Source organism: Suricata suricatta, chromosome 3 (genome assembly GCF_006229205.1).
Source record: "Suricata suricatta isolate VVHF042 chromosome 3, meerkat_22Aug2017_6uvM2_HiC, whole genome shotgun sequence".
Classification (NCBI taxonomy): Eukaryota; Metazoa; Chordata; class Mammalia; order Carnivora; family Herpestidae; genus Suricata; species Suricata suricatta.
The window spans coordinates 62,294,856-62,306,766 of record NC_043702.1 but is presented as its reverse complement, the minus strand read 5'-3'; positions in this window follow the sequence as shown (position 1 = coordinate 62,306,766).

Below are 11,911 nucleotides of genomic sequence, written 5' to 3'. Positions count from 1 at the left end.
AAATAAATAAATAAATAAATAAATAAATAAAATTGTGATATAATTATTTTGTATCTTAACATTCATTATTTTGCTTTTAGTTTTCCTGAGATTCTTTATTGCCTTTGTTTTTACTGGTTCATAGAAGCAAAATATTTTTAAAATTTATTTTTCAGATTTATTTTTCCAATTATACTATATAAAGATTCTCATTTCTCCCAGTGAGATCCCTCCCATAGTCCTTGATCTTCTGCTCTACAATGAATTACTTCTTTTCTAGGCATGCTTCATAGTTGTCATTATGAGCCATCTCTTAGAAGTTCTCCTACATTAAAGGCACCGTATCCTGGAATTTTATACCTTATTCTATCTTGTGTGGACCTCATTTTGCTGAAATATATACTCAACTTAGCTTCTCAAAAGCAGGAAATGAAGAGCAATGAAATGTTTGAACATTGCATATCAGAACTTGTCTCTACGGTACCTTTATCCTTGATTAATAACTTCAATAGACATAAAATTATCCAAAATCATTTTCCCTTAAAATTTACACAGGTCAATCCAATATTATCTAACACTTAATTTGTGCTCATTGGAAGTTAGATACCAAGATGATTCTTATTCTATTGTAGAAGATACAATTTTTAGTCTTTGTAAGTTCTCTTTCTCCTTGGAGTTGTGAAATTTTATAAATTTGTATTAGAACATGACTTGCCTCATGTATTTTGCTTGCAAATAGGTGAGCTATTTCAACTGACTTTGTTAAGGGCTGTGTAATTTGGTGGGGGTCACATTTTGGATAATTTCTTGCCACCTGTTTCTTTTGTCTATTTCTTTTTAGTGAGATATTTGATCGCTTGTATGAAGCCTTTATTTCTATATTTTGTTTGCATATTCTGTCTCCTTTTATGTTTTGATACTAAATTTTATCATTATGTGGTATCCATCAGCAGCATATTTATTCAAGTTAGGCTTTTTAATCTGGGGTTGAGGAAAGGGGCACTGTGGGTTCCTGCACCCTTACTAGACCCTGGAGATACACCATTTTCAGAAATTTGTTATAAACTCATTCACTAAAAACCTCCCTTTCAATTCTGTTTTCTTTGCTGTTGTTGATTTATACTCTTCTTTCTGCATCTTCACTGTCAATTCAGTGGGATTTAGAAAGGCCTGGAGGGAAACTGTGTAAGCAATTTGGCCATCTTGAACTGAACAGGATTCACATTTTCAATAGCTTAATTGGATGAAGAGCCTACTAGAAAATCTGGCTGTGTAGGAAATGTATCCAAAAGATTGCCATCTCAGTCAGGAAACAGAAAGTGCAACCTAAGCTTCCATAGACCTGAATTAAATAGGAAATTCTCATACTCAATTCAATAGCTAGGACTTCAAGCAGACTTGCCAATGACTAATATAGAGTGAGAATTTTATTTTGCTTCAGTCTATTTTTAAGTGTTTTTTTTTTCATGCATACATATGTAATCAGTTTGAGTAGGCAAGTCTCATGGGATATAGTTAGAAATCACCATTATTTTTGTCTTCCCCTGTCCCCATAAATCTGCTTGATGAGGGACACTATGTTCTTGCCACTGAAAAAGCCCAGGCCAATCCAAGAGTCATGTTAAATTACCAAGAGCCTTGATTAAATAATTAACATTGTATGGTCCAGATCATATAAAGAATTTTTAACTTTATTTAAAATTAGTCTTCTGTGTTTTCTTCTTCCTCTTTTCTCATCAGGATAACCTATTTTCAGCCCAACTGGAGATAGAAGAAAGTAAGAAAAGGATTGTGTTGTATTCTCTGATTTAACAAATGTGTAAAACTGACTCCCTAGTGGGGACTTGTATGAATTTTGTGAAGAATCCCCTATTCTTGGGGATTCTTGGGTCTGTCTCTCTGCAACTGCCTTGGGATGGGCATTACCCCTCCTTTGCCAGGATTCTATGGAGCCCCCAGCTTCAGTACATGCTCTTACAATTGGGGCCCTCTTGCCCATCAGCCTGCCTTCATTAGCAGAATTCCTTTTGCAATGACCCTCTCACTACCCACTGCATCTATAACTGTAGAGCATGCATGTAAAGTTTTCTGAGTGATTCCTTAGAACTCTCTCTTGCTTTTCCTTGAGGTTAGAAGTTAACACTTCCTTGGCCTTTCTGCCTCAGGGGAATGGACGATTAGCCTTGTTCTTTTCAAATCAATCCTCCTCTTAATTTCAGCGATGAGAATGATCACTCTCTGAATCCTCTTTGCCAGCATCACCTATGGTCTTCATACCTTAACCAGAACTGAGAAAGGAAAAGTCACATTTTAATAGTGTGTTATGCATGGGTTAATACTTCTTAGGACGTAGTACTGACAGCAAATTTGAATGACTTTTGGTAAACTCTGTGATCTAAGGAAGATTATTTAGGCTTGGGTTTCCTAACTGGAGTAGAATCTCATTAATAGCAGTAAATTAAATGGAAATGAATGAGTTGTTGCAATGAATGGCTTGAGAGAGCCACCACTTTGGAAGCAAAAAAGTTCTGAGTGGAAGTTAAAAATATATTGACTTTTGAGAAATTCCGACAGCATAAATTTCAGTAAGAATTAGGAGTTAAATAATAAGAATGCATGTAAGTAATTTCATTAGAGGAGCTAAATGGAAGGAATTGTTAAAATGCTGACTAATTAATTTTATCATTAAATAATTTTACTTTCTAGAAACAGTTCATAAGGAACCATGCTTGATTTTGATCTCTATGAACAATGGAAAATCACCAACTTAAAAATTCACAAGTGTAACAAAAAACATTTCTCCCAATTGTCTTATGTACCTATATGCCCTACTTTAAAAAAATGCCAAAAGAACTAACAGATCAGATGGAACATGGAAATATGTATTTAAGGAAGGTGATTCGTAAGTACAATAATTTCAGAAAAACTACTGTCTGATAGAATAGATAATAGGACCACTATTCTGGATGAGTCCCACAAATGGCTTGCAATAGAAACGTGAGTAAGGTAAAAGGGCCCACCATGATCACTGTGTCTGAAGGCAAACAGGTCCATAAGGTGACCCCCCGCTCAAAATATCCATAAGTCTGAGCTGACCAGTGGACTGCTTACAGCAAATGGGATGCAAATTATAGATGATCATCTACCAAGACTTGCTATGCACTAGAAGCTTTCATAGTAACTTTTTAATCAAATGAATCCTCACAAAAAAACCTATTTGGCAGGTATTATTATAATTTTTTATTGTACGGATAAATAAAGAAGACATCAAGGAGTTTAATTCCTCACAACTAATAAGTAGTAGAACCTGAATTAAAAATAAGGCCATCTGGTACGAGAGCTCTGCTCTTAGGCATTATGCCCCTGGGAGTGATCAGACCTTTGTGAAAAGTGGAAGTTATCATGATGTTTAAGTTGACCAGCAGACAGGGGTCATAAAGTCAGATTTCTGAAGTTCCAATATGGGGTGACCTGATCCCATGGAAGCTTGTGGCACAGGGAATGGAAGAGATCACAAGGCAGAACAAAGGAGATAGAAGTTTATTGACTACACTGCAAGGGAGCAGTGGGCCTGAGGTCAAAGGAAAGACTTTCTGCCAGAAGGTAGCAATAGGGGGCTGTAGTTAAGGGGGAAAGTGAGGAGGGATGGGAAGGTATGGGATTTTCTTTTTTTGGTACCTTTGCCTGGTTGTAAGTAGCCCATTGGTCAGCTAGAGTTTATGGATATTTCGAAGTGGGTCACCTTATGGGCCTGTTTGCATTCAGCCTGGTGGTTGCTGTTTTACCTTACTCAAGTTTCCATTGCTGAAGCCTATTGCCTAAAAATGGCCTCTACACCAAAGTTGGTCACATTTCCATGCCATGAGATTTTGGAAGATAATTTGAAGGTATTAGGAAACAGCAATGTAATTCTGATACTGCAATGAACGTGAAAAATATTCTAAGAAGCATAATATGGAATAATGGGAAAACCTTTCATCTGTTACATTTGCCTTTGATTAATGAGCACAATATGGTAGAGTATGTTTAAAAAAAAAAAGACTCAAATTTGCACAAATATGGCTTTGGGTGAACCAGTAGGAGGCCAGAGAGTGATGTGCTCAATATTATGATGTGGCCAACATAATTTGGTGATGGCTATCTGAAGAACTAGAGCCAGCACATAGAAACCCTGCTTAATCTGTATCAAAATGGCTTGACTGGAATATTCAACACCATTATGGACATACTGAACATATTCATAAGGGATACAACTCAGTGCAAAAAGAGCCTAAGACCAGGTAGATGTGGAATAGTTGACTATTACCTTGGGAAGAGGAGAATATAAGGGGAAGACATGATTTACTTTTTAAATATATGAAGGTTAAGGTCTGTTCATGAAAAGCAACTAGATTCTTTTTTCCTCTTGGTCTCAGGAGGCAAGGACAGATGGAATAAATAAAAGGGTTCAGGGCAATATAAGAAAGCACTATGTCACAGAGTTGACAAAAAAATAAAATAGACTACTTTGAGATTAGTGATTATTCAAGTATTAAAATAGAGAAAATTTCAGTTAACAGGTTGATCTGTTTTACTATTTTGTTTCTTCACTGTTTAATACAGCTTGTTTGCCTAGTAGTTTTGGTTGATATGCCCAACTTGACTAATTATTTTGAAATTGTGAAGACGCATCACAGTCAGTATGAATATATTCACTATAATGTAAATCTTTTTTTCACGGTGAAAATTGATGTTAGATGGCACAGTCATTCTTCACTCAGGGTACTTTGCTCAAAGATATCTCCATTTACAAGAATGCCTTACCTTAGCATAGATTTCAAATGCTTTGGTGATTTGTACTATGCTTAAATAAAGCACATTCTGGCATGAAAATGAATGAATGCCTCCTAACACTCTGTTCACATATTCCTCAGAGTTTATGATAATTAGGATGCTTGTTTAATTGCTGTCCTTTTATTTCCACTGGGTTGTGGCAGCTAAAGAGCAGCTTTCAAACCATGTGTGTAACACACACAGGTAATTTATAAACTCATTTTAGCTGTTGTAAGCCGAGGAAAAAACCCTGAATGTCAATAAGTCAACGTTTTAATCATTTTGCGCCCAGTAATAGTAATGACACAGTTGTTCTCCTTACACAGGAAAGATGACCATTTGAGTGACTGTATTACATGACTGTGTCATTTTAGCCATGATTAGTAAGCATCATATTACTACAATAATTGTTATGGAATAAGAACTCTTGAGATTTCTTATGGGTGCAGTTTACAAATTCGGTTATTTAAATATCTAGAAGTATAAAGTAGTCTTCAACTGTTTTCAGGAGCAAATATTTTATTCTATATCAGTGTTACTAAATAATTACTATAATTTAAAATGACTACTAATCCTATATGTCCAATTTGTTATGTTAGGAAATCTTAAAGGATATTGAATTTCTGAGGGTTGTTAATTTTAACTATTACAGTGTAACAATTATTTCCTAAAATACTACTCTTTTTATAGTAATCATTTTTAAATAATGAGCCTAGTTTCCTGGAGTACTATTATTGGGTCAGAATGGCTCAAAAGCTGGAGAGAGATTATTTTTTTAAGGAAATTATCTGCAAGTTTATGTTAAAGGCAGGATGAAATCAAGATAAAGAGAATCTGACTGTCTTTGTTACATTATCAAAGAATTTTATTTATGTGTATGTGTATTTGAAGCTATAAAATTACTTAAATTATTAGATTCTTCATGCCTTCCTTTTTTATATGCAAAGTAATATATTAAATATATTGTGTAGTTTGATTCAGTCCCATTTTTTTGAGCCTTATTTCACTTTTGGCTGTGATTTACATTGACCTTCCCCACAAAGATTGTAAAGTAAACAAATGTGAGTATTATCTAGAGAAGCTCGAGACAGCAATGGTGAATTATGCACCCTAAGGATTCAAATAGTAGAGTTATATTACAAAACTGTGATTGAATAAATGAAGTATGTAAACATGTATGGATAAATAAGTAGGAAAATGAAAAAGGGTAGAAAGAAATAGTGGGAAATAAAAGCTATTATGTAAGGATTGGGTGGTATTTGGGGAAATATTTTTATTTTGTTAAGTTTTAACATAATTGAAATATTTTAAAGTTATCATTTAAAATGGGTACCCAGTGCAATTTTTTTCCTTTAAGCAAACAAGATGACATAAAGGTGTTCCAAAGAGGGGAAAGGTTACAGTTGGAAGGAAAGATCTTAGGCAGGGACCTGAATCAAAAGCCACACATGTTATGACTAAGAAGAATGATGTCCGGAAACTGATTTGCTTACATTTTGACAGCTGTGGTAGATGAAAGATCGCCTGATTTCTAGTTCAATACACTTCACCATACCACTGTTCAAACACTGAATTTTATGGGATCATTCCTAAGTTTAAGCTGCTTTTTAAAGTTATTTTACATTGGTGATACCATGCAGTATCTGCTTCAAAACTGAAGGTAATATTTTAAAGTTATGACCCAACTTTAGGAAAGGTAAATTCTTTAAAAAAAAAAAAGAGGTATATTGACTATACTTTATGCATTATACCAAAAAAAAAAAAAAATCCATGTGGATTGTAGAAACAAAAGTGAAAGGCAAAACAATAAGGCTTTAAAAAAAATCCTAAGGGAATCTTTTCATGAAATGGTGCTAGCAAAGATTACTTAAATAGCATATAAATTGCACTAACCATGTAAGAAAAAATGAAGAAAAATAAAGAGAAGTAAACAAAGTCATATTTTAATATCAAGTAGTGGGAAAACCCCGCCATGGAATTGTAGAACATATTTGCAGTACTTTCATCTAGCAAAGACCTTATATCCAGAATATGCAAAGAATTTAAAAATTAATAATCAAAACATAGACAATTAAATGTAGAAATGAACAAAAGTCTTGCATAGGCACTTTGTCGAAAAGGACATACAAATGATCAATAAAAAATGAAAACATGTTCAATTTCATTATAGAAACAATTGAATTTGTAACATAATACCATACATACTCACCAAATGGCTACTATAAAAAAGAAAAACCATACCAAGTGTTGGCAAGGATATAAAACAATTAAAACCCTCATACATTGGGAATGAGTATGTAAATCGATGCAAGCGCTTTGGAAAACTGCTGTTATTTACTAAAGTTTAACATATGTATACCTTATAATCTAGCAATTTCATAGCTAACGTAGACCCCCCCCAAAAGTATACATTTCTTCACCAAATGACATGTACAAATTTATTTTGTGTAAGCTCTAGAACTGAAAATATCTTTAAGAACTCAAATGTCCATAAATATACTGCAGTATATTTGAATACCTGAAAATATGAGAAGAAAAAACCATAAAAAATCTGCAAACTGGATGGAACTCAGTATAATGATGAACAAAAGACATCAAATAAAAAAGAGCATATATTATATGATTCCATCTATTGTATTAGAAATCAGGATAGCCCTTGTCGAGGGATAACATCTGGAAGACAATAAGAAAGGAGCTTTTTGGATTCTGGTAAGACTGGTTATACTGATTTGTTCATTTTGTGAACATTAATTGAGTGTGCAGTTATGATTTTTGTGCACTTTTCTATATGTAGATTGTACCACAGAGAAGCTTACAGATAGTGTGAAGGACTAAGGGACAGACCCAGAGAGAGAGAGTGAAGGAGGAGGAGGAGGGAAGAGAATAAATGAGAATGAAAAAAAAATTATAAGATATAGTCAGCATTATGTTGATCCTTTGAAATTTACTGAGACATTCTTTTGACCTAATAAATGGCCAGTTTTGTAAGTGTTTATGTGTACTTAGATTGTTCTGATTTGAGAGACAGTATTTCATATATGACTGATGACTCAAACCTAACAGTGGTTAGTTATAAAGTCTTTGTTGTTGAGGCTTACTATAATAACTGTGGTGGGTTTTTTTTTTTTTTTGCATGGTCTACATTTTCTGAAAGGGGCATGACAAAATATTTAATGCAAATTTTTTATTAATTTTTTCTAGTTTTGTCAGTTAATCCTTCATATATTTTGAAGATTTATTGTTGGATACATGTGTTTTTATGATAAATGTATCTTGTCCATCTATTCCTCATTTTTAAAGTCTATAACATCTTTCTATGTACTCCTTATTTTTTGCCTTAAGTTCTGTGCTTCCAAATACTAGTATCACAGGAGATTTCTTTGGGTTCATATTTGCCTGACACATCTTTTTCAATATGATTAATTTCATAGTTTGTATGTCTTTTTGTTTTATGTTATGTAACTATATTGTAATTGTTGTTTTGTTGGTGCTGAGCTTTGTCTTCTTGTTCATGTTTTCAATTTTATATATCATTTTATTTCATTTTTATTCATTTTTGCTTTCTTGGAATAGCTGAAGTTGGTTTTTTTTTTTCCTGATGGTTTAAAACTTATGCATTCTATGCAAACTGGTGCAGCCACTCTGGAAAACAGTATGGAGATTCCTCAAAAAATTAAAAATAGAAATAGCCTATGATCCAGAAATTACACTACTAGGCATTTATCCAAAGGCTACAAAAATGCTGATTTGAAGGGGTATATGCACCCCAGTGTTTACAGCAGTGCTATCAAAAATATCTAAATTTATAGAAAAAACCCAAGTCTATCGACCTATGAATGGATAAAGAAGATGTAGTGTATGCATATATATATGTGTGTGTGTGTGTGTATATATATATATATACACACATAAACTATGGAATACTTCTTGGCAATGAAAAAAATGAAATCTTGCCATTTGCAACAATGTTTATGGAACTAGAAGGATTTATGCTAAGCAATATAAGTCAGAGAAAGACATCATACGATTTCACTAATATGTGGAATTTGAGAAACACGACAGATAACATGGGGAAGGGAAGGAAAAATAAGATAAAAACAGAGAGAGAGGCAAACCATAAGAGACTCTTAGACACAGAGAACAAAATGAGAGTTGCTGGAGGAGAGGTAGGGGGATGGGCTAAATGGGTGATGGGCATTGAGGAGGGCACTTTTTGGGATTAGCACTGGGTATCATATGTAAGAGAATCACTGGGTTCTACTGCTGAAGCCAAGACTACACTGTGTGTTAACTAACTTGAATTTAAATAAAAATAAACAAATAATAAAAAATAAAAATTACTCATTCTAACTTTATTATTGTAGTTGCCATTAATTTAAGAACTGTGCTCAGTTTATTTACCCCTAGGGTTGTATTTAGCATATCAATATCTTTCTTCTAACAAGGTGAGCACTTTTGTAGCTGAGGGAAAGTATTGTTTGGTGATTTAATGTGTGTGCGTTTTGGATCCAGATGTGAGATGTATTTTTATTGTGGTTGAAAATCAAAAATGTTAATTGTCACAAATCTATTTTGTAGGTTGACATATTTCTTCTAGGTCGTTAGGTTACTACTCTTAGTACATCACCAAGATCATTTTTATTCGGGCATTTATTGCAGCACACTTCCAGCAGCGGGTGGGTCTCAGAATGATTGAAGAGCATTCAGGTATAAAACTTACAATAGGAATGTCTCAACAATCAATCTTTTATGTTTCTTTAACCAAGCTCTAGATTTCCCAAGCATAATAAGTTATTTTAATCTTTGGAAATGCTTTCAAAAGACACAAGCAAAAAAGAACAGAAAAATTTACTAAAATTAAAATGGTTTTACTTTTTATGTTTCTTTTAATAAGAAAAATCTGTATGGATAATCTGATAGAGTAGGAAAGATATAGCCAACCTCTTCTTGTCTAATCACTTATGGTTAGTGGAAGCCATTCGGGTTAAGGGGTAGTTCTGATGAAGGAAGAAGGAGAATGACTTACCACTGTTATCTGAACATTATGCTTACATTGATTTCTCAATTTGCAAGATCATTTTAAAGTCTTATCTTTATTTACATAAGAGGTTATTACTTTAAATAAAATTCATTGACTTTGGAATTCGTAACACTGATTAAAAATGGGAATAACTAGGGGGCACCTGGGCAGCTCAGTCAATTAAGCTTCTGACTTCAGCTCAGGTCATGATATCGAGGTTTGTGAGTTTAAGGCCATATGGGACTTTGTGCTGACAGGTCAGAGACTGGAGCTTGCTTTGGATTCTGTCTCCCTCTCTGCCCCTCCCCTACTCGTACTCATTCTCTCTCTCTCAAAAAAAAAAAAAAACATTAAAAAAATTTTTTTAATTGGAATAGGTAAAGTTTTTATTGATAGATAATAAAGTTGTTATTCATTCTATTTGTATTGTGTATTGCCAATATCTATTTTGATAGGTCAGTATTCCTGTTTTACATGTTTTAAAATATTTTAATTAACATGAATTTTTCAGATCATCTCTACAAATTCATTTCACAATACCCCATGATATAGGTTAAATGTAAAACTTATTTACTAAATAAGGGAACTAAAGACAAAGGGAGAGATTCAAGTTTTCACAGAACAGCCTTGCCTTTCTTATAGCAAATGCAGACAAAAAAGACTTATTTTTTACCCAATCTTGGTTCAGTATGAGCACTAGCAACCTCAATACCACCCATTTCTTTTTACAAAAATTTTTAATGGTTATTTATTTTTGAGAGAGAGAGACAGAGTGAGCAGGAGAGGGGCAGTGAGAGAGGGAGACACAGAATCTGGAGAAATCTCCAGGCTCTGAACTGTCAGCACTGATCCCAATGTGGGGCTCAGACCCACAAACTGTGAGATCATGACCTGAGCCGAAGTCAGATCCTCAACTGACTGAGCCACCCAGGTGCCCCTCTTCTTACAGATTCTTAAGAGAACATAATAAACAGATAGAATGACAAATTTGAATCAAGAAGATTTGAGCTTAAATCTTAACCTGGTAGTTGACTGACCGTGTAATTCTGGCCAAGCGACATAACCACTCTGAGATGCAAAAATATCTTTTTGCTAATTATCTTTAATTTATAAGGTGCATGTAACCAATTAGGAAATAATGTACACTTTATGAAAGTCACTTTTGTTCACTGTGTGTTACATTTCTCCTAAAGTGACACATAATTAACCATGTGTCCTCTTCTTGGTTCAGTGCCTTCTGTAAGATCCACAATAAATTAAAGATGCCAAATCTTAGATTTCAGTGCAGAAATTGGACTTTCTCCATAAAAGCCATTTATATGAACTGTGGAATCTTAAAAACATAAGATATGTTAAAGATGAATGCATATTCACTCGTATGAACCTAGGGTGATGGCCACCATAATCACTGTTGAAAACAATGAATCAACATATTCTTTTAATCCCATTAATAAGTTGACGGTGCCATGGATTCATTCAAATATGCGTTCATCTTTCACCAGAGTTTCACAAATGTTGCATAACAATCTTGGCAGCCACAGGTATGAGGAGTATGAGATATATTCCCTCAGGGATATGCACAGTCCAAACTTTTGTTTTAATTTTTTAGCAGATGTTTTTCAAATATATATTTGATGCTTTTTAAGTGAGGAGGAAATCCATGTTTATCGAGTGTTTCTTGAGTCTTACTGTGTATTGAGCCTTATATGCATTATCTTATTTAATTTCCTAACAATTCACTGAGAAAGATATGTGTTATCCCCTCTTATGTAAACTAGAAACTGCATCACACTTGGCCAGATTTACATGGTCAGTTAATTACCAAATCAAGATCTATGCTCTCTGAAGAGGTAGTTAAAGGAAACTATGTAGTATTATTAGGATTATCCTGGAAATTTCCAGGACTCGTTGGCCTACCATTGAGGTGACCTCAGGAATAATGGCTAGCCTACAAGTGAATAGTTTCATGATTTTAGTTAACACATTAGGGCCAATAAATCACAAACTATCATGGTTGTTGAAAGTATTAGCTACTCAAACAAATGCTAATATTTTTTTGTAAAAAATGACAGTTTTTCTATTGCAGTGGTGACTTGGATG